The sequence below is a fragment of the Lepeophtheirus salmonis genome, chromosome 11 (assembly GCF_016086655.4).
Source record: "Lepeophtheirus salmonis chromosome 11, UVic_Lsal_1.4, whole genome shotgun sequence".
Taxonomy (NCBI): domain Eukaryota; kingdom Metazoa; phylum Arthropoda; class Copepoda; order Siphonostomatoida; family Caligidae; genus Lepeophtheirus; species Lepeophtheirus salmonis.
The window spans coordinates 9,896,299-9,920,760 of NC_052141.2; the positions used below are offsets into that span (position 1 = coordinate 9,896,299).

The 24,462-nt window shown below is 31.7% G+C and overlaps 1 protein-coding gene and 1 pseudogene across 1 annotated transcript in view; both read right to left on the reverse strand.

Moving 5' to 3' along the window:
* Positions 1-24,462, reverse strand: part of LOC121126449 (protein amalgam) — a 301,872-nt gene that overhangs the window by 269,478 nt on the left and 7,932 nt on the right. The window lies entirely within an intron of this gene.
* On the reverse strand, positions 3,616-5,870 carry LOC139906601 (mediator of RNA polymerase II transcription subunit 29-like; annotated as a pseudogene).

Consider the following 24,462-nt stretch of genomic DNA (forward strand, 5'->3'; position numbering starts at 1 on the left):
ACTGGATCTACCACTATTCAACGGGAGAAAACTTTTACTCCTCCTGAATCTCAATTAAGTCAGACGTGATAGATTACTTTAAGATATTTATTAAGCACACAATGGCAGATATTATTAACGAATTGGACCTCAATTGCTCGCAATGAATGCGTTCAAGTCCCCACGGAGCACTATCCGACAATATAGTCCCTTCTCATGAGCTTCCTCTCCTATTCCACGGAAGACTTCAGGTCTATGACATTGCGGTGGCATTATCTGAAAGCCTTGGACTGGACTTTCCACCAGATAGAGCAATCCAAAGGATTCAGATCGGGGCTCTGGGAAGGCCAGAAGTTATTGGGCCAAACTCCTTGATCTCTTCCATCCAGGCTTAACATGTTTGTTAACAGAAACGATAGAGGCGATTACAAAAGCTCATTCAAAAAGCTTAAAAAGTCAGCTGTCGTGCGAAACATCAGAAATCACTATAGTTTGAAAAATTAATATATCGTAGTGGTACGGTTTTTTATTTTAAATTGGTAATTTGAAGAGTGAATTTTCTGTTTCTTAGCTGTTTTCATTACTTTTTAACTCTTGAGTAGTGAATTTATTTTAATTCTAAGTAAATAAGCTATTTTTACAATACCTCGCAACTACAGGTACATCTTTTTTTTCTATAGGTGACGATATTTTCTTTTCTATTACCGAAAAATGTAGATAAGCCCATCTTTTCACAAAAAAAAAAAAAGAATATAAATTCATGAATAATAGTTTTATAGATACCGTTTATATATTCCATCAACCTTTGTTTTAAGAAAGAAGTTTTTTTCTATTTGAACAGAAATGAAAATTATTAAAGAATAAAATATCCAAAAAAACTAGAAGAACTTAACTAATTCTATTTAATAAAAATTTACGCAATAATGCTCCGAACCGCGTTCTATGAAGGGTGCACCGTGGTACGTACCAAACCAGGGATTAAGCGTCTTGTCCCATCTCTAATGATGACGTCATTTGTCATTTATGTTTGTTCCATGATATGACTTTTAAATCTGATCTGGATGGGATGTGTAAGTTATAGACCAATACAATCATAAATAATTAGAACTTTGCTTCACAATTTTCTTCTTCAAATGTCCTGGACTCCACTTAGATTTTAAAGTTAGTTCAAACTGATCGTAATAGAAGTCTTAACCCTATCAACATTATATTATAATTACTGACTTCAAATGAGCCAAAAAGAGATCTGAGGACTGGATAAAAAATATACATGACAATGACTTGAATCTTGAGCAACATCTTGAGATTTGACTTCGATTTGCAAGATAAGGAATAATTTTTCCCAACTCTTCTCATTGCTAATTGTTCATTTAAAGCATATCCTATTAATTATGTGGAGTTAAAAAGGCTTTACTACTTACTATCATTTCCCAAAGTTATCTTCTTAGTATTTACAGGTTGCAAAAATTAAATTTCAACTTTCCGCTGTCGTTGTCTCCCATTCCGAGAAAGACAAAGAAAGTATTACATGTGTGCAACTTTATACAATATACTTGACCTGATATCCTCATCGCTGGAAAGAAGAGTGCCTAAATAATCCCTATATACAGGTGTGCGCGTCTAAGACTGAACACTCCTTTAAATTTTACACCATGCACATATTTGTGATTTTATTGAGTTGAAACCGGTGTATACTTCGAGGCAAGGGTCTTGACTAGATATAAATAAAACTTCTGCAAAATCTAAACAGTAATAGTGAAACAACAGCCGATAATATGGAGAGACGTCAAGTCGCAATTTTCGAACTTTCCGCGCGGGGAAAAACTCCCACTGAAATTGCCATGGTTCTGAACTGCAGCCGCACCACCGTTTACAGCGTGGTAGCCAAAGGGACTCCTGAGGTGACCACAAGATCTATGTCAAGGCCTCGAAGGTCGGACGAAATGGTTGCTGCCGTGAAAAAGTCTGTCGAGGACAAGAGAGGCAAGGTCACCTTCAGCGCCTCTCCAGGGACTTCAACGTCAGCAGAAGGACCATGGACCGGATAGTTAAGAAAGATCTTGGCCTTAAGGTCTACAAGAGAACCCCTCGTCAAGCCCTCAAGCCATAAAATTGAAAGGAGTATTTAGTTTTAGACGCACACACCTGTATGAGTATACTCATACTCATGAAACAAATATGACAGTCTTTATTTTATTTTTACATTAAGCAGAAAAGATCATAATTAATATTAATTTCTTAATGTCCACGATAACGCCGGGCTAACCTGCTCTAGTTATTCTCAATGATAATAAGTATTTAAGTATAAAATGACTTTGAGTAGAATTGAGGAAAGATATCAAAGTAATTCTGTGGTAGATGTGAAATATTTAGTTTTTTACTCTCATGGACACATGCAATTAAAATAATGTAACGTCATAATAACTATGCTGCTCTCTTCCTTAACGTTAGGGCTTACACGTTTATATTTGATTGTGTTATACAGAAAATGCTTGATATTTACAACTTTATCAAAATATATATATATATTTGAAATTTATATGAGTTTATATATTATCATTAAAATCTACTTTTTTATTGTTTGGAGACCAAACAATAGAATGCTTCATTACTAATTTTGATTCAAAATTAGTTAATTTGAGATAAGCATGAATTATTTTTTCAAGACCGATAGGAACAGATATTTAGGAGTGAAATGTACACTAAAATTCAATCGTTTTCAAATACTGGATTGATTTTCTTTTTGTCTCAATCCATGGACCGATTTGCTTACGTATACGGATTACTGAGTTGTTCAAAATTGTTTTATGCACAAAGATGCATAAAATATCAAGACTTATCCGTATGTAAAAATATAAAAAAATTAACATCAACATGGTAATCCGGAAAATTTGACGGCTTAGCTATCATGGCGTTTTATTAGATTAGCTGCAAGTAGCAGTTGAAGAAATAAAATAAATACAAATCCTACGACGTATCTTGGAAGTGCCAATAAGAACGAATTAATCCGATGTCGATCCTCAAATTTACTCTGATTTCAACAAGAACTAATATTAATAAATCCCCCAAAGTGCTTTGTATTAAATTCCATCTTTTACAGGGACAAATATAAGGGATTTCTGACTATTGGTATATTTCATCTTCAATGATAATATAAAAAAGATTACTTCTTTTGAAAAAAGAAGAAAAAAAATTTGAAGTAGCCAACAAAAAATTCTGTGACTTTAAAACCCTACCTATATACAGGTTGTGGATTTTAAATCCGGATCAAATTAAAGCTCAATATCTTGGCAACCCTAAGATAAATATATTTATAATTGCGTACTCTTCAATGTTAGTTTACAAAAAATTATATATAAAAAAAAATGTCCTCTGAATACGAACCCCATGCACCCATTAAAGTCTACTTCTCTACGGGGTGCACATCCAAGGACGCAAATAACTCCATAGATAATTATACTAGAGAGCTTAAATTGATGGTTAACATGTCCGGAGTATCTTGTACATTCAGAAATAAGAATTAATTCTGAACTCTTTTATTTTTTATAAAAAGAAGATTATAAGGTTTTGAGATGAACAAATATTCTAACTGAACTATTCTTTGCTCAATTTCCATAATTTTGTCCAAAATACCTCTTCTTTCTTCTTTTTTTCATTTCTAAGCCTTAAAATCTCCTCTAAGAAAAAGTGTGTAAAGGTATATTCCAACATGGAAGGAGAATCATTCTTAAAACTTTTGATACTTACAGCGTTTCTAGTGCCTTACGAAGCTCTATGAAAAATTTCAGCGAAATCCATTCGATCGTTGGGCGTGATTAAGAAGAATTCACCATTGTCAATATGATTTTCTGCTCCTTCCTTGACTCGAGTAACGCTGAGTAGCCCTTTCGTAGTAATGTGTATCAAAAAGAATGTATAGGTATCGGTGGAATCGGCGGTATTGAGCTGACATATAGGGACATTCGATTTTGATATATAGATATACATCAAGGTAAATATAAATACAAGATTGTACCATAACACACTGTACGGCTGATGTTTACTTCTACCATGACGTCATAGAATATGATTGGCTGCATGTTTTGTCAGAATATCTCGTTTTTGTCCAGGAGTCGGAACGATAAATCAAATTGAAAATTGTAGGAAGGCTGATTACATGACTATCCAACCTTGTATTTCTTTATAACCTTGGATATATATTATATTTAAATATTCCCTATTTAAAATCCCCATCCTATATGTCTATTGTAAAAGAAAGGAAACAAAAGAAGATTTCTTAATCAAATGATACATGAACAAAGTAATGTATCATAATCATTAAATATCTCCGAAAAAGTTTGATGATCAAGTTTTCTTTTTAGTTTCTTTGTAGCAAGTCGTTAATGTGAATGGCTCAAAAAATATTTTATAATTTTTTCATTAGTATTATGGTAATACTTATTTTGTTTACAAAAATATAAATATATACAGGGGCCCTTAAGGCATTTATCATTGCATACAGCCCTTTTATCTAATTAATTCTCCATCAGCATCATCAACACCCTTCTTTTTATTTATTTAATGAAGTAATACCAGATAACAATGATTGCTACTTAAACAATAAGATTTGTTTTCTCTCTCTTTGAATGTAGCAACAATAAAGTCAAAATTGATGCATAGATCATCCATCTTCTTATTAATTCAATGTGTAAATACATGATGTACCAGCTATCTCTGCTCTGAAAAAAATGATTCTTTTCATTTGCAATTTTCTATCCAACCAATTATCAGAATAAAAAAACTGAAAAGCAGATTCTGAAAGCTTGATTGATTCTAATTTATTTTATTATATAGAATTACCTCCATGTTGAATTACAGTCGTGTTATATGATGCCAAAAGTACTTGGTCCCTTGGCAAATCCAAGAAATTATTTATGAGCATTTTATTCCTCATGGAATTAATTGAATATAAAATTAATTTATACAGAGATTGAGCTACATAGTCGAAGATTAGATACCCTTTTCTACGGTAGTCCATTCAAGTAGTAAGATTTTTCTCAACAACATCGGTTGCTACCTGATCCAACATTTGTCGAAAATATTCTTTAGAAAATATTACCTGTTGTTCAGAGGTTTTTATGTACTGACAATAAGATCATCTTTCTCTAATTCGGTTGGATTTAGATATGGAGGAATTTGTATATATTGGTTGGAAACAGAGCTTTGATTCATAGACTGAATGCACACTTTAAATCAAGTTCAATTTGATTACAAGTCGAATAAAATTATTTTAAATTGTTTTCAAATTTTCCTTATGTTGGTAAATTCCTTGAGTTCTTGGAAGTCCAATGTCATATTACTCCATTTTGGTCTATTCTAAGGTATGTTTCCCGTAGTGTTTGCGACCATTTATCTTTGAGCGGTCCACAAACTAATTTGCGAGCTTTTGAAACCAACTTATCTTCTTGAGGTTGTAACCTCTGCGGAGGAAGTGTCCGTTGTGGTTGTTGCATTTGAGATTACCGAGGTAATTGTGTACCGGAAGTCATCGAATCAAGAGACAAATGTTGTTGTAATTGTATGAGTTCTGGCTGCATCCCTATTTGAGGATTCATTTGTTGCTGCTGGATATTAACATGGGGAGGCATAACTTGTTGTGGTTGACTCGTCCATGTAGGTCCCATCAAATGAATCAAAATACAAGATCACTAGCAACAACTTCACAAATTTTCATTAGGTTTGATCAATCAATGAAAATACAACATATGTATTATAACCTACCGCGAATAAAATTCTTATTTAATCTACAAAGGGTTGTATATGTAAAAAAAAAGTAAAAAAATAAAAAACACATTTCTAGCCCGTCAACATAAAAGTAATCTATAATATTTTTTCTCGAAATTGATTGTAGATTATATTTGTATTATTTGACGAATTTTCATCAATTTCTATCGACAAATAATTCACATTAACTCTTAGGGTGTGCTGTAAATTGAACTTAAAGCAGCCAAAACTCATCATCATTATAAAAAAAAAATCATAATTTTTATAGTCAAAAGGTCATATGGCGGGGAATATAAATCTCTTAAATCAAATATATATTCTAAAATATAGCTTAAATTTGTAAATACTTTAACTCATCATACAAATTGAAATATAAAGCCCATTACTGCCTTAAATATATCAATAATTTATTGGGCTGTACGTATATATGAAGAACATAATAAATTGAGATTGTCTCCTTTTTAAGATCTTTTATATTGACGCATCACATATGAAATAAATTATCTTTCTTCAAATGTATTTTCCTACACGACTTCCTAATCATTTTAAATCACTTAAAGGATTTAAGATTTGATTAATGATAACCATGATAATTGGAATAATAAGCTGCAAGATGTCTGAGAAGAAATAAATAAACACAGTTATCATTGAGTAGTGCTCATGAATGACAGATAGTAACAATAATGATATTATTAACATTATCCAACTCACCCAATTATGGTTACATTTTAAACATACAGTGTGAGGACTCAAAATTTAAAACTCTTTTCGAGGACATCTACCCTCAGTTCTAAAAGTCTGACAATTTTGTACTTGGAGCCATTCGAAAGAACACATAAAAGGCTACAATTTGATGTTTGCTTTGTTTTTGTGCGATCAAAAATGTTCCAGCAACAAGCCAAACGGCAGAGGGTGAGCAATCTCCTCCCTGCACAAGTCGATCCCAAGGAGTTGTTCTGAACAGGAGAAATTATCGTTCCTTGGCTGAATCAAAAACTCAGTTCGAGGTATACATCATGACTAACATCCAGCTCTGGTTATAGTCCTCCGATTTTTGGCTTCCAACGGCAGCAAAGCGCATCCCTACTTAATCAAGGACAACAAGAAAGTCAGCATGGATGTCTACTCCAATATTCTCAGATTCATGTCTTGCCATGGTTGAAGAGCAACTTCCCTAAGGGCAACTATGTATTTACCCAAGACGAGCCCCAGTGCACAAGTTAAAGAAGGTGCTGAATTTATACAGGGAGATCAGGGCTTCCTTATGGAGGGATCTGCTTAGAGCATCTTGAAGGGTAATACAAACAAGACTTCTCACCCGAATGTCAAAGTCGGAAGAGTGGAACAACTTATCCTCAGACTTCATCAGGTCCAGCTGTGCATTTGTTCATACCCGTATTGAAAACATTATTCAGAATGAAGGGGGACATATAGAACAAAAAATGAAGGAAATTATTGAATTACCGACTTTTGCTTTAAAAGTTTGCTAAAAAAATGGCCTAAAATAAAAATGTGAAGAAGTGAAAATGGCTTTTAAAATGCTTTAATTATTAAGTACTCACCCTGTACTCGCTATCTTCTACAAAATAAAAGCAGAATGATGCCAGTATTCTAAGATAAAAAATACTGGTTAGTAGTAATCAGGTTAGTAGCAACAGACCAAGTGGCTCGCTAAAAAGTGCTTAAGATTTACAACCCCATGTATGAATAAGTCACAAGAGTTGTAAAAAATGTGACTTTATTTTCTAAAGCTGGTACAATTAATCTTTAATTCTTAGGAGGAGAATATCTTGTCTAAAAGTATGGGGATTTATAAGAGTAATTCCTTGTTAGACTTGGAGTAGAATTGAAGATTGTCATCGAAGCCATTCCTTCCTCTTCTATATACGTTTATTTACTATTTTTTCATCTAGTTTTTCCTTGAAGTTAGTCTATTAAAATGTCATGGAGGGATGTAGCTCAATGGACCAGGCGCTTGAGAGAAATTATTCTCTTGAACTAAATGTATTTAAATAAAGTATTCAGTTGTTCCTGGAAAAGAAAATATTTTTTTTGTATACGGACTTCAAAAACAATTCTAGACCAGGTGGAGTAAGTTTTTGTAATTTAATTTTTAAGCATATTTAATTAGTACTTTTCAATTTGACTAATTAAAGGAACATAAGAGAAAAAAGCAAATAAAAAAACACCGTCCATATAGTTTAGCAGCTCTCTTCCAAAACTTTTTTCAAATTGTCACGGATACCATATTAATTTTTTGACATACTGGCGTGCCATGTTTTAATTCACTCTATTCAAACTAAAGCTTCTGACGAAGAAGATTCCTAAATAAATATTTTAAAAAAACACATAAATTCTACCAAAATTCAAATATAAAGTATTTGTAAATATTTTATGTGCAATGACTCAATTCTAAAAAAAAAGAAATGTTAGTGTCAAAAAGACTACTTCCTTAAATTTTATTTTAGTTAAATCTACTGGGATTTAGTACAGTTGAATAATATTTTTATTTCTTCTGAATAAATGTAGCTTGTTTATTTGAAGAGTGTCAGATGTAGAAGAAATGTTAGTTTTATTTAAATTTTGTAGGCAAACACTTTAAAGAGACTTAAATCATAAAATGTGTTATAGTCTTGCAGAAATAAAGTAAAGTGGATTGAACAAATAACAAAAAGATATGTTGTACTTAACAATAAAAGTCATTCTGAATTCATGAAGGTGAGATATTCAATATGTTTTACAAAAATAAATTGAGGAAAATATTTTTTTTTGGTTCTAAGGTTTGAGAAAGAGCTAGATGTTTTCTCCTTAAAAAAATTTTAATTTATTTAATTAAACTAAATATGATTTATTGTTCAACGTTCAAACCGAATCGGATTCGATTGGATTATCTGCCAACTATTCGCCATTCTTCCTCACGTTCTGAAAAATGGGATTGCAAAGGCTTTAGTCTAGGAAGTATTAACTTTTTTTCCTCTAATTTCCTACTTTTTGTTGAGCCATCTCTCCATTTCCCACCACAAGTGGGCCATTTTTGGTAAGCAGAACTGGCGATGTGGGATGAACCAAACGTTGGGTTAAAGTGCCTGAGTAAACGCTCGTCAGATACCATGAAAGGTGCTGGTTGCTTAAGACAGGAGGTTTGACAAATTCGATTTTTACCCATGCAGTCTTTAGTGCATAAATATACGCTTTGTTTTTTTGTGTTTTTTAAATACAGTTAACATATATAAATGGAATACATATGGAAAAAATTGTTAAGTTTGCTTTTTTTCAATTTATGTTCCCATAAAAAAAAGATATCAAAATGCAACACTTGACGCATACAGGCAAATGAGACTTTTGTGTTTGTTTTGCGTTGACTAGTGCCTCAATGTTCGGTACCACTTTTGAAATGGTGCAGCCCAAATTAGATTCCAGGTAAATCAAGCGGTTTTTTCCAATTTGATTTTGATCTCAACCATGATCAAAAACGACAATTTGCACAGGTACGTGTAGGGGAATGCAGCTACTCGTATGATCGTCACCATAACAACGCAAGGATACAAACCATGCATAGTGGCCATAAATTCCATCAGGGTTTTTCTATTCAAAAACAGCATCTGCTGAGGAGTCAAGCTGCACGTCAAGAAACAGTTCTTTGATATATTTTGCTTCCTGAAGGAAGTTCTCTGTTTTGAAGCTGAAGAGATCCCTCGTTTACACATTCAATGGGTTGCTGCTTTTGAAGTCAGAAAAACAGTGCTGAAACTCGTCCATAAGCCTGTTGATGTTGATAATGGCTTTGCCCTTGAGAACGTAGCTAATGCCACCTGTAGTCTCACTGATTCACGCCAACGTTGGAAACACAGGGGTTATTCTGTACGACAGGTTATTCCCCCCACTCTTGGTAATTCCGCCATACCCCAACAGTGGGAAATTCCACAGTGGTTAATAACCACTTTCTATTCTATCTGCAAACAGGTCAAAATCTTCAACTGCTTTACTTCTTTCTCAGATCTAAATAAGTATTTATTATTCTGAAGAGTTAATTTTCTCCAAGCATGAGTCAGATCAGAGAGAGGATCTGAGGAGATCTCAAGAAAAGAGCTCGAGATTAGAGTGTACATTCGATGAATGTGGTCAAAGATTAATTTGTCCTGAAAGTAACCTCGATCAGATTAAAGCATCACACAAATCCACATCCCAGCCGAGGAAGAAGTCCATATAAAAAACAAAGAATATAAAAAGAGAACCAACCCTCTTTTAACCAGTTAATCATCTTGTCTCTTTAATCTGAAGGATAATACAAAAATTAGATTGCATGAGTATTAATATGTTTTTCTTAAGAAAGTGGCTCTTGAGTTGAAGGTATTTTTTTGTTGTTATCGTTGTTGGCCAATTAGATGCGAAGTATAATTAAATTTTGAAGATCAAAGCTTTTTTATCATTTCTATTACAAAATTATTTATATGTCCTAAGAGATATGCACCTTCTTCTCTTTTTTTTTTCCTTTGTAGATATGTGGATAGAATTAGATGAATAATGCAATTTCATCATGTTTGGGGGAGATGAACTCCCAAAGAGTCGTAGCCACGAAAAAAAGAATTAATATACTTCATGATAGTTCATGCTGCAATTATATAAAATTATGATTTTTACCCACGATACACCAGTTTTAAAATATTAAATATTTAATTATTTCCCACGAATTGCAATGATTCTGTGTTTGATTCATTTAATTACGGGAATTCTTCAAAAGTTTGCTAAAACAATAAATAAATTAGAAAGATACTTTTAAAGAATAATCATTGTGATTGAATATGTTGTAGATCCTATGTACCAGGTCAAACCTAATCAACACTTCACCATTAAATGTTCATCTCTTACTTTATAATTATCAAAATGTGTTTCTCTCATGCTAATGACTCAACTTCCTAAGGTTAAAAAAAACAAGGTAAAGTTGCCAGATAGGAAATTATACATTCTTGCAAGAGGATCTACGGAGCTTGTATTGACGTCATCAATAAGAATCAAGCTAAACAAAAAAAAATTCTGAGATTGGTTCATAGAGAATTTTTCAATGTGGGTAGACACAACTTAACTTCATTAAAAAAAATCAACTCGATCTCAAACCGAGATCCCATACTCAAAGATTTATAGTAAATCAATCACTTATTAGCACTTAAACTTTTTAGTAGTGTAATTATTTTGTTACTTTCAAATGTTATTGGTAGAATACCCACTAGCGCACATGATATTTAAAACACCGGGCCGTGCAAAATTATTTACCGATGATGTAAATATACTTTTTAAGAGGTTTTGTGGCAACCAATCTGATTGTTTCGTATTTTTACTGTTAAAATAAACAAAAATCCTTCCTGTACGAGCTTAACAACTTCCAACCGTGAGACCATGTCCAATCAGGAAACAAAGAGGATCGAAATTGCAGCCCTCCTCCGAGCGGGAGTGCCTCATAACAACATTAAGGAACAGGTTGGGGCCTCGTTCAAGACAATTTACAACGTTTCCAAGCGCTTGGAGGCTGGGGGTGATCTCAAGCATTCCCCTGGGGCTGGCAGGAAGTCCACTGTCTCAACAAGGCAAGTAAAGACAGTATTCAAGAGGACTCCCAACAGGTCCATTGCCGACATGGCCAGAAACATGGGAACGTCGACATCAAGGGCATTGAAAATGGCTGGAGGAAAGTCCCTGAGACGTACTGAACGCCCTCTGCTAACTGAACGTCAGCGAAAATTCAGACTTGAGGTAGCCAAGAAATCTTGAATGATATCAAGAGCTCATCTGGATGCATCATCATTTTTTCAGATGAGAAAACTTTTATGGTCGATCCTGTTTTCAACAGGAAAAATTACCGTGTTGTGAGCTTTGGAGATGTTTGGAGATCCAACGGGAAGGCCATGAAGCCGGTATGGTTCCCCACTGGCTCAGATTAACAGCGGAGGATTATGTGAAGATTCTGGCGTACAAGGTCCTTCCGTAGATCAAATCAATAGTCGGCAACTCTCCTTGGATTTTTCAACAAGATGGAGCACCCGTCCACGCTTCCAAGAAAGCTCAGGAGCGGCTCAAGGAAAACATGAACTTTTGGCCGAGGGCTACTGGCCCCCTCAGAGCCCAGATCTGAACCCACTAGACTTCCCTATCTAGGCGCACGTGGAGACCAAGGCCTGCAAAAAACGACACAAGAACATAAATCCCTTAAAGGCTGCTGTCAACAAGGCCTGGGCCTCGATGGACGCCGATTACATCCAGCAAGTCTGTGGCAGCTTCAGACCTCGCCTGACCAGTGTCATTGAGTCAAATGGTGGCTACATTGATTAAATTTGATCACAAACTATTTTATTATTCTAAAAATATATGAATAAATTTTTTTTCAAGTCATTCAAATGTCATTATTGTCCGCGATATGTTCTGAACAAAAATCGGTAAATAATTCTGCACGGCCCGGTAGTATGATTTTTATTTGTTTATATTATTTAGAAAAGGGATATCCAAGGAATATAGCTCTAATCTTGTACCTACATTGTTTGCTGTGTTTTGAGGACGTTTGATACTTATATGTCTGTTCTGGACGCCTGTATTGACCTTAAAGTTGGCAGTTTGTCTCCAGAATTGGAGCAGTGTAGTTGACGCACAGAATGTAGTTCATATAAAACGAATTGTTTTGATTCTATTAATAAAGTATTTAGTCCATATTTTACTTATTGTTCATTATTCACAAATAATTATGTTAATTTAAAAATAGTAATTATCAGTAGTGAAAGAGTGATTTTAGTTTCACTCATTATAGAAATATTTATTTTTAATTCATGAATATATATATATTGGTGGGTATAAATGACTTCAAATATAGTAACAAAAAAATAAGCGCTATTAGGGGTTCACCTGTAATTACACAAATACATTTGTAAATGTTCTTTAATAACGCAGAGTAACATATTAAAAGTAGAGAAAATTGAATTTCTGGAGGCCATTTCTCAGTTTTGCTCAGGATATGAAATATCAAAGAAGCCTCAATATTTTTTTGATATCCAAGTATATTACCTGCTTTCATTTTATAAATTGAGACATTTATACAAAAAGTTAGTTCTACTAACTTTTTTTATTGAATGTATACTTTGAATCAACGGCAAAAGAGGGTATTTTCAACACGTACCGGCAATAAAACTTACAGTGGCAGGACTCAAATTACAAAAAAAAAAAGTGATTTTTATTTTATTATGAAAATACAACTCAAAACCAATTTGTGATATGTTTAAATATTATATTAAGCTACGTTTTTATTAAATACTGAGTGGTCCATTGAAGTTCGAAAACTAAATTCACAAATATTGAAGATTGAGTGATTGAAATTAATTCATATATCGAAATATTTAAGCGTAAGCAATTTGTTACAAAAAAAAAAAAAAGATACCTGAGCTCTCTAGCTTACGTACAAGTCGAGAAAATGGAACTTTCCATTTGTGCACTCCAAGTAGTTTGGCGTTATCAGGACCACCGTCCACGTCGCAAGCACGCCCAAAACGTTAAAGAGGGAGAAAGGTTCTATAAAAAAGGCCAAAGTGGACCTACATGAGTTAAAGGAAACAGGCCAGGCCAAACTCCTCTAGTCCATGAAGGCCCAAGCAAGAGATCTTGGTGTTTCACATCAGACTGTCCAGAGAGCCTTCAACAAAGTGTGTGAAAAAAGGCTTTTGAGAGTTGAAAGACCACTTTTGACACCAGCAAGGAAAGAAACCCATCTCCTCCCTTCCAAGATTATTTTGAATGAGTATTTTGAGTTCTTTTGAACTCTTTTTTCACACTTTTGGCCCTCCTACGGCCCTGATCACAACCCCTTCAACCACACCTTTTTGTGTGGATGTCAAGGGAAAGGATTGCAGTATCATTCATCCAAAGCAAACATCCGCCGACAGCTACAAGCCATTATTGCCGCTAAGGGCGGCTATATTAATGACTAAGAGAGCTCGGATACAAATCTATTTTTGTATTAATTTTGTTGAAATTATATTATTAGTATAAGTTCAAAGTGTTTATATTTTAATATATCACTCGGTATGTCGTCCTTTAGTAACAAATAGAGTCTTTGCACATAGACAAACAAATTGGCCGCTTTTGACGATAAAAGGGCTTGTCCACGGCGTACCACACTGTCAGGATGGTAGCTTCGAGCCGATTTTGTATGGGAGGCGCAGCATAATTTTTTTTTCAAGATGTTCCAAGTTGCAAAGAACAGGGGTTAAGTTCAGGGATAGAGTAGGGTCACCTGTAGGAAAGCCAGAAGTCAGTCATACTCTTGCTGGTTAAGTTTTGGTTTTTGTTGGCTATATGGGGCTGTAATTGACTTATTGACATTGTGGAGAGTTGGGATGATAATGCCAACTCTCTCAGCAGACTTCATAGTTTTCATACCAACGCAAAGGAAAATATACATGCGCATTGCCTTTTTTGTTGTTCGTCTGACATTTTTTACACTAGGAGACATGAGATGAAAACAAAACTTGCATTTTTTTTTTTCCAGCTGTTCTTTGGTTATCTAATTAAACATCTTATTGAAAAACATTGGGGATAAAATCAAAACTTTAAATAACAATAACAGAAAATAAATTGAAATTGAAATTAAAAATAATGGTTATACAATCAAAATCCTAGTTAAAAATTATGAAGATAAAATTAAAATCGATGTTAAATAGTGATTTGACGATTAATTTGAATCAAAGAATTGTGTATTTTTTCTGGAATCGAAATTCCCATCAGGAAATTAATGTTAAATTTGCAATTCCGATTATTATGTAGTAATATTTATTACTTTTGTAAGTTAAGAAAAAAACAATATATATATTAAATATATCCGTCAAGATATAAAAACAAACATGTAAATTTGTTGTTAGTGGAGTCTTTTAATTTTGTATATATTGTAATAAAAAAAATTATGACAAAAATTCTCGAAAACTGAGAAGACACAAACTGAACACAGACTAAACGTACAAAATATCGTTTTAAAAAATGCAATTGGTGCAGATATTGTTATTTTAGGGGAATATGTTTTAAAAAGAGATGAAAGAAAGCTTGTTTTTGCAAAATGTACCTTTTTTCATTTTAAGGTATTCCCGTTTCAACAAATGTAATATGAATAGTTTCCCCATAGATCACACTCAATCTCATCAAAATTCATAAATATATTTTATTGCCCAAAGTTCGTTAAAAGTAATTAATATTTCATAAAAGTTTCATCGAAAATGAAATTATAATAATATTTCAATAAAGTTTTATTGCAAATGAAATTATAATATTTCAACTATAATAATCACAAATTAACTCTTCTTGATGTCCAAATCTAATGTTTTGTGAACAATTAGCGTCATTTTGAGTATATGTTTTAAGGAATAAAATCCGCTTAATATTTGCCTTAAAGTTTAACCCCGGTTCATTAACTACGTGAAAAAAGAAAGGATACTCAGAAATGGAGAGTTAATAACAACAACCTACAAATCGTCAAATTTTAATAAAATCGGTTTACTTGTAGATTTGGTAAAACGTTTGAGAACTCTTAACCCTTTAACCCCCTACTCGACCGTTTCGTAGAGCACATTTTGAGTCAATATATCTTCGATATATGTATATATATAAATTCTCTTTTAAGTCAATGTTGAAAAAATCAAGTATATTCGTTAGAATGCATTCTTACCATGAATCGATGTCTAAACCGTTTGGTTGAAGCCACTAAAAAACCTTGTGGGGCCTTTTACAAAAAACATTGATTTTTTTTTTTTTTTTTTTTTTTTTTTTTTTGGTGAGACAAAAATATAATTTTTGGTATTGAATTTATTATACAAGTGAAAGCAACACTTAAGGTAGAGATAGGACAGGTCTTGTACCTCCAAAGTACCAAGGTGTAATATAAGTAAAATTGTATTATAGGCAAATATTCGAGATTTAAGAGCCGAACCAACTTGAGTGTTTGATAAAGGTTTGTTATTCTTTAATTATCTTATCTTAAGGTAGTATGTCTTAAGGACATATATTGTCAATAGTATCAAATGTTAAAAAATAATTATATCTAATATTTTTGTAGTGTATTAGATTAATGTTGTTTAATTATTTAACCATCAGTCATCAGTTAAAGTGTAACTTTAATACAAATCCTATTTTATTACGATGCAAACTTCTGATAAAATCCTTATGAAATCCGAGTAAAATATCCTTCTAATTTTGGTTTTAGATCCCGGAATGTTTGTGTACACGAAAATTTCTTGGGTATTTAAGTTAAAAGATATCCCAAAAAATGTGGATTTATTTAACCTTTAGAAACAGTTAAAAATATTTTTTTGGTGTTATTAAACGTGGATTCCAAAATTGGTGCCTCCACAGTCATTCTAAGGCTGTTTTTGATCGAAATAAAACTTAATTTCCTTCTCTCTTTCTATATCTCCCTCCTTCTCTATGTCTCTATGTCATTTTCTACATCCCTCTACCTGTCTCTATTCTTCTACATTCATTCTTTGTTACTATTCCCCTCTCTATTCATCCCTGCAACACAGATACACTCTTCTCAGGGGTGTCCAGAAGATTATATTTTGGGAAGAACTTGGTTTTTGGAATTTTTCGGGAAAAAAAAAATCCAAAAAATAAAATTTTGAAAAAAATTTTAAAAATTAAATTTTAAGCATTGATTTTTGTGTAAAAAAATTTCAAAACCTATAACTGTTTACTAAATATAAAATTTTTTAAAGAAAAAATAGATTTTAAATATTTATATTTGTAAGATATTTTAAATTATATATAGGTGTTTAGAGAAAACAAAATTTTTAACAAAAACAAATAATAATTTTTAAATATTAAATTTTTTCAAAAACAATTTCAAAAATCTACAAATTTTTGCTAAAAATTGAAAAAAAAAATCCAAAATGAAATTTCAAATATGAAATGTTTAAAGAAATTTTTAATTATTTATAGCTATTTAGAGAAAATTAAATTTTATGCAAAAGAATGAAATAAAAAAGTTTCAAATATTAAATTTTATAGTAAAAAGGAAATGTTATTTAACTTTTTATTGGGGGTAAAGCCCCTCCAACTCGCCCCCTCCCCCTTGCGGATGCCCCTGCTGCTATTAATGTAAACCATAATAATTAAAAGTACATTGATAAAGTATCACGCTATATGGGAAAGAAGTGACGTTAAATCTTTAAAATAAAGATTAGTCTTCCCTATTTTTTTTTAAGAAAAAAAACATTAGTCTCTAGATGTGGATGAACCCCATTTTTATTTCTTTTTTTTCCTTGTTCAAAAGTAGCTAGGGACTATTAAAGTATAGAACAATATAGATTTGGCTCATGTGTTTTTATTCTAAGTATGTCTCTAAAACCTGAGGGAACTGAATTTTTATATTTATTTCCTATACAGATACGTGTATATATCTATAATTTATTTATACCAAATATAGATTACGTAGATTATAAAATTATTTACACAAACTTTGTTGTAAGGCATAACTATATACAAGTATATTAAGTTGTTTAAAATAGGACTGAGTACGCCTGGGATATTTTTCTTATTGGTAATGTAAACAATGTTATTTACTTTACAAAGCTGTCGTCATAAATTTTAAAGAAATGATTTACAATTTTGCCGCATGCCATATGTGCTCTTTTTATCTCAGAAATTAACGACAGCGTCAGTGGAAAGATAAAGTTCAATCATTGTATCCTTTTAACTGAGATACTACATAGCCCTATATATAAAAAAAATTCCCTTGAAACTAATATGTCCATCATAATATCCATCCGTTTAAGTATGCATCTGAATTATTCAATCAATATATATACACACTTATGCATTTATCTTGATAGTACCTTGTTAAGGATTTATTCGTATATTGAGAAATTTTTAATCTAGGTTAAGGGAATTCAATTTATTGTTTCTCTTAAAAGCATTTTCTTTGTTTTTCCTTTGGAGGAAAACCAAAGAAAACGACTATTCAAATCCAAATTGATTTCTTGCACAGCTTCAACTTGGAAATACAAAAATACTCCTTGTATTTTGTTCTCAGTGTGTCATTACCTCATTTCTCTCGCTATTGCATAATGTATTCTTTTTCACAAATTAAGACATTAATAAGTTATGCTATACATATCCTCCGTTTCCAAAAGTACAGGCATACAATTTCTTGTTCGATCCCTCGTCTTTTATAAAATATATTTAATGACAATTTTATTATTTCTACGTTTGACTAAACATGCTAAATCCTACGCTAAATATTTAAAGTCCACCACCTAACCCCTCTTATCTTATCTTATTACCAATAAGAAAAATATCCCAGGCGTACTAAGTCATATTTTAAACAACTGAATGTACTTGTATATATATATGCCTTAGAATTAAGCTTGTGTAAATAATTTTATAATCTACGTAATCTATTTTTGGTATTAATAAATTATAGATATATATGTACCTGTATAGGAAATAAATATAAAAATTTAGGTCCCTCGGGCTTTAGGCACATACTTAGCCCTCCTATGCTAAATATTTAAAGTCTGCCACCTAACCCCTCGGTCACGTATCTAACTTCAACTGCTTCACTAAAAAAAAAAGTTGCGACACCAACAAAAGGCTGATTTCTATTATATTACTGGTTCAGCCTACATGAGATCAAATGGTCTTGAATTGTCTCTAGTTCCTGAGTGAGTTTTATATGCTTGCCCTAGGAATTGAAGTATGTTAGTTCCGGAATTGCGTCTTTTATAATGGATCCAGGACGGATACTGATGACTCGAACTTGACTCTGAAAATAATTAGGTGACGACCCAGTTCTATTATAAACAATATTATTCAACAAACATACCAAAAAGAAAAAAAATAGTTAAAGCTTACTTAATGGCTTTAAATTACACCTCTCAACCTAACTTTTACCGTTATGTATTTTTTGATCAACTCATGATAAAATTAAAATATATGGTGCACAAAAAGGGGGTTATTTCTAAATTATTATTTTGATGTAAACTTCCGGTATAAACCCGGAAACTTATTTAATCTTTCATATTACTTTCCCGCCCTTTTCTTTTTTGAATTTGTATGAACAACGTCGTTTATTCAGCCTATTTTATTGATTTGTAGCCATCATTTGCAGTCCAAAAATGAGATCAAATATGGTATATTATCTATAAACATAAATAAGTATGCATAATTACCGGTGGAATCGGCGTTATTAAGCCCATAACGGAATCCAATACTTCAAAAAAAAAAGCAAATTTTTGCCGATTCTGATGCATTGGTACAACCCTTAGTCTTGACTCTTTCAAGTTATTCAGGCATTAGCATTTTTGTACATCATGTAAATAAAGGGAAGGTCTCATTATTTGAAACAAGTTCTGAGTTGGTTTGTAATGGAATATCAAAGGAGGAGGTCTCAGACTCGATCTGAGAAGAAAGGCTTATTCAGGTGGAAATTTTTACCACTAATTTAAACATTGTGCAGCAATTGTTAAGAGCTTCTATTTTATTCATGATACTTACTGTGGCTCCAAAATAGCCTATCAAATACAATTTATCGAATTTATAGTACATGAATTCATTGATTTGGTTCTCAAAAGATAAATTGGATGTTTAGGGCTGTTATTCTTTTAAGTATCACAAAAATTGTCAAATATGCGTTTATGTATTTTAAGCGTGTACACAAAATATGTATGAATTAAAGTATACAAAATCCATTTTGACATTATTTTAAGCCATATTAATTTCCTAATGTATTGTTTCATAATATATAGCTTTAAGTTGTATTTTAATACTGCTATGAGTATGATAATATATTATTTTCTAGAAATATCTTGTTGTTTAAATCAGTCTGTTTCTTGTCCTTTTTAAAAATTCTAAAAATTAATATTTTGAAAAAAGCATTACATAATTGTAAAAAAAAAAAAAAAATATTCATTAATTATAATAATTATTAATGAGCCATAAATTTCCCAACTTTCTCAAATACGTTTTCCACAAAATTCACTCTACTTGGGTAAAATAATATACTTATTAATGCATGATTTATTCGCAAATATTAATTAAAATTATGCTTATTTTGCATACGTAGCTTAAACTATTGTTTCATACATTTTTAATGATGTTCAATAAACTATATTTAGGTAGGTGAATACTCAAAGTAACATAAATTCCATTTGAGAAAAAAAGCAACAACAATTAAATTGAATGTATTTGCAAATACATTCAATTATTGATTTATATTTAATTGTTTTTTTATTAGTGTGGAAAATGTAATTGGTCCATTATGGTGTCATTCACTAATACAAAAATTTACACTGTATTTTATAGTCAACTATGAATTTCTTCGTTCTTTCCCCTATGAGTGTTCAGAACATGGATTGTAAAAAACTTAAATTAGCTGGAACAATTTTCAACATAAATTGAATAACCTATTTATACATTAGCTGAGAAGCCGGATCCGAAGTACCCGGTTATGGTAAAAGTAAACTGATATCATCCAAAAAGATCCAAAACCTTAACCAACTGTGATCACTATAACTTTTTACATATCTTAAAAAGGAGTATATAGAAAAGTTATTTTGCAACGCACAATCGTTGCTTAAAAAGGGCGCAAAATTGGTTTTAATTCAACCCTTCAACGTTGAGAAGATTGAATAGCATAAAAAAGGCGGAAACATATTTCAGGGATGTAAGCCTGGTGTGTTTTTTTAGCATGACCGTTAATTTGTAATTGGTGATATAAAGACGGAATTTTCTTTTCCTCTGCAATTATCATTATTATTTAATTTCTGAGTAGTGAACATCCTTCCTAAATATATTCAAAACCTAATAGAACGTATGTGTGGGATCTTAAAAGACGGAGGGTAATTGTCCGTCTTTGTTGGACTCAGAGTAGAATGGGGGATCGACATTGGATTAACTATAACAAATGTCATGTTTATTTACTTCTTCCCTTCCTCCGTCGCCACAGCTGATTGTAGCTGATCTAATGAAATGTGATGGGGATCATTTCTTCTCTTATCCATAACATTCTTAAAATTGTCAGGGTTACAATATTGATTTTCAGTGGTTTTTTTTTTTGCCCACTGTACAAAGGATTTTCATCGATACATATTATCCTATATTTTTTGTGTAAGCGCGGTAACGCAGTGCCTCTGAATATTTTACACAAAATATTATACTGTATTTGATTGGAAGTTGCGGATGTTTCTTCTCATTTACCTCAATTAGTGTTCTTATCATAGATTAGTTGGATACGAAAACAGTATATGATCAGTTTAATAGAATTAGATCTCTTGATTCGAAATATAACCTTATTTATTATCTGCTAGCCTCGTGGCCTTCAGAAAAAGGCGATATATATATTTTTATTTTTTTGCTATTTTAAGGTTAAAATTTTTTATATATAATATATACCTTAGAACTTTGACTATAGTTTAAAATCATTATTTGATATAAGCCACTTTTATTGGCTCGGATATGGCACCTTTGGAATAAATGCAATCTATTTCTTGATCCTTTTATTCTGACAATAAATTATTACTATTTTAAATTCCATTTTCAATACACTCAAAGGGTGAATTAGAATAATTTGCTGATAGAAATTGATGATAATTTGTAGAAAATTCATACTCAATTTTGTGAAAAATCAATATAGCTTACTTTCATGTTGATATTTTATAAATCGAAAGATGTATAAGCTTTACTTTCAAAATAAAATAGAAAACTATACTCATAATATAATTTATTTTTTATCATTCATAATTGATGAAATTGATCATTGAAGGAGTAATACATTTTTTTATTTTTTTCTAAAAAGGTTTGGAAAAGTAAAGTAACTTCGTTTTACTGCTTAAATCAGCATATGCATTTTTCCTTCTTCTTAAAAGCCTTTTGTAAAATATGAAAATAATTGTTCATTGTTTAAAGCCAAAGGGCATAGAAACTATATACATATTCATAATAAGGGTATGGCTTATAATTTTATCAAAATTTTCTATTTCTATCTCAAAATTGGAGACAACGTAAGGGGAAAGTTGAAACTTAATCATCACAACCTCTTCATAATATTAAAAAAAAACCACTGAGCTGATTACTTTTGATTCATTTTGTAAACAATTAAATTTATTGATCGAAATTTAATTGTTTACAAAATGTGGGCCAATTTTTTTGGTCTCAATGTAAGGAACTATTTTAATCAGTTGCAATTGATGGATTGATTTTTTGAGTTGTACAAATTTTAGTTTTATAGCAAATTTATCTTTATAGGACGTTAATAATTTTGAAACATAAGTGACGTCATCAACAATCAATTTATAACAACACGCTCGTGAGAAATTATTATCTTGAATTCAATGTGCATAGCTTTGCGCCCAGATGATTATACTTAATGTATATGAATTTCCCACAAGATTCATAGGTTAATTGGATTAATTTTAATTCTATAATGTTTACTTAGTCAGTGCAACTCATCTAAGCAATTAAAGGAACCTTTTAAAAAAAAGTATTTAGAACTGGCCAACTATATACTGATTTTTTTGCTTCTTTAAAGATAAAAAGTTGAGTGATATAATCAAGGCTACTACGGGAAAGAAGGATTTAAATTATTTTGAGCTATTTTGATAATTACCGCTTTGGAGGATCTGGAAATTAAATGAAAGGTATCCATATAGTATGAAAAATTATAAGGTTATCATGATTCGAGGTGGATCGATGTAAAACGGTAGTGTCTGAACTTTAATATAATGAGATGAATATTTTCGAGTGTTATCTGTCAGACTAAATCGAAATAATTGAAATCCCTCTTCCCCTACCCCGATAATGTACAGTTTAAGGATTTTAGAGTGTGGTCAAGTTTGAGCGTCAATATCTTGGTAACCTAAGATCTATATTGGTAAAAAAGTACTCTTTAGATTCAACTAACAAAACTGTATAAGAAAATGTACAAAATCATTGAGGTATCTTCCGAAAACATACACCCTGTGAAAATAATTGTTTGCATCCGTGCTGGGCGCACACCCAAAGAGATTATTGAGTTTACAAAGCTGCTCTAATCAACTGTGTTTGATGTTGCTAAGGCTTTGAAGGGGTCAGGTGGTTTGGGAACAAATACACATAAGTTGTAAAGCAGTTATCGAATAGGATAAATCTAATTGCTCATCAATCTTTTATAGGAAACGATCTGCACAAATGTTATACTAATTCAACATCTTGACATATTCTTCACATTTCCTTTTTTAATCAGCTCTTTACGACTTACTAATAGGACCCTACCTGGGTCGGTCGTAGCCCACCTATTTAAAAAGAATTATCTAGCATACTCCTGAGTATAATCATAGATGAAAATAATATACAATCCTGAGTGTAGTAATAATCATAGATAAAAATAATAAGATCTGACTGTGCATTATAAAAGTAGAGTCAAAATTAACGGGGTTATCCTGACAGTTTGAAAAATGTTGAGGAGAAGAGAAGAAAAGCTCTACTGACATTGATTCAAGAAGCTGCAAGTAAACAGAAGAAGAATAAAATAAACACAAACCCATGGAACGATGTAGCTCAACGGACAATGTGCACAGGAGAAATATTATCTTGAAATCAATGTGCGTAGCTTCACGCCCTGGTCATTCCTAGAGAAGGGAACATATATTTTACATATATGGACTTCAATGAAGATTACAGTTGGAGTATCATATAATATTATAATGTTTACTTATACTTAATCATTGTCACTCCATCTGACTAATTAAATTAACATTAAAAAAAGACACATAAACCTCACTCCAAATAAAACAATGACTTAGGCAGGAACTGCTCTGATGCCAATCCTTCATTTCTACTCTGAGTCCAACAAAAGGGGTTAATCTTATAACTCTGCAATAAATCCTAAGAGTTATTTTTTGTATTTAACACACCAGAGGTTATTTCATACTTATATGTTCTCTCTTTCAGAATAATGATACCCAGCATTGGAAAATAAAGAAACACCTTTTTAGCTTACAACAACAAATAGCCTCTCCCTGTTCCATTAGCATATTATCTTCATTTTTTATTGGTTATGGCTTTAAATAGTCATGAGGTTAGATGCTCGATAACCTTTTAGGGATTGAAAATCCTTCGAAGGTAAATAACCAAATTAGATATTTCGTGACTTATGCTGAGCAACAAAAGGTTGTCTACAGGCTACAATTAAATAATTAAGATGACTAAATGAAGGATTTATAATTCTTGGGATGAGGATAATGTCATGAATAGTCTATGGAGGATCAACATTTTAATGGTCTAAAATTTGACTATTTTAATATAAATAACTAAAATAGAAGTATTCAATGGGACACTCAAAATTTCAAATGGCCACAGTTATATTCCTCCTAAATAAATAATAAGCGTGTAAGTTTAAATTAAAATAAGTATTTTAATTTATATGCAGTAATTAGAAGGATTAATTTTGTAATTAAATAAGGCATTTTAAGACGAAGAAACTGCAACTTATATAATTTGCTAATCGACGATTTCACATGAATTTTGATTATTATTTTTTTTTTTTTAATCACCATTGACCATGACTTTTTTTATTATTTAATTTGCCTCTTTCAAGACTCCATTGCAGAAAAATACGTTTCCATTCTTCTGTAGAAAATGCAAAAAGTACCAGAAATAGTTCACGGATACGTTACATCATTTATTTTTACAAATAAAAATAATTATTGGAAAAAAATTGAGTAC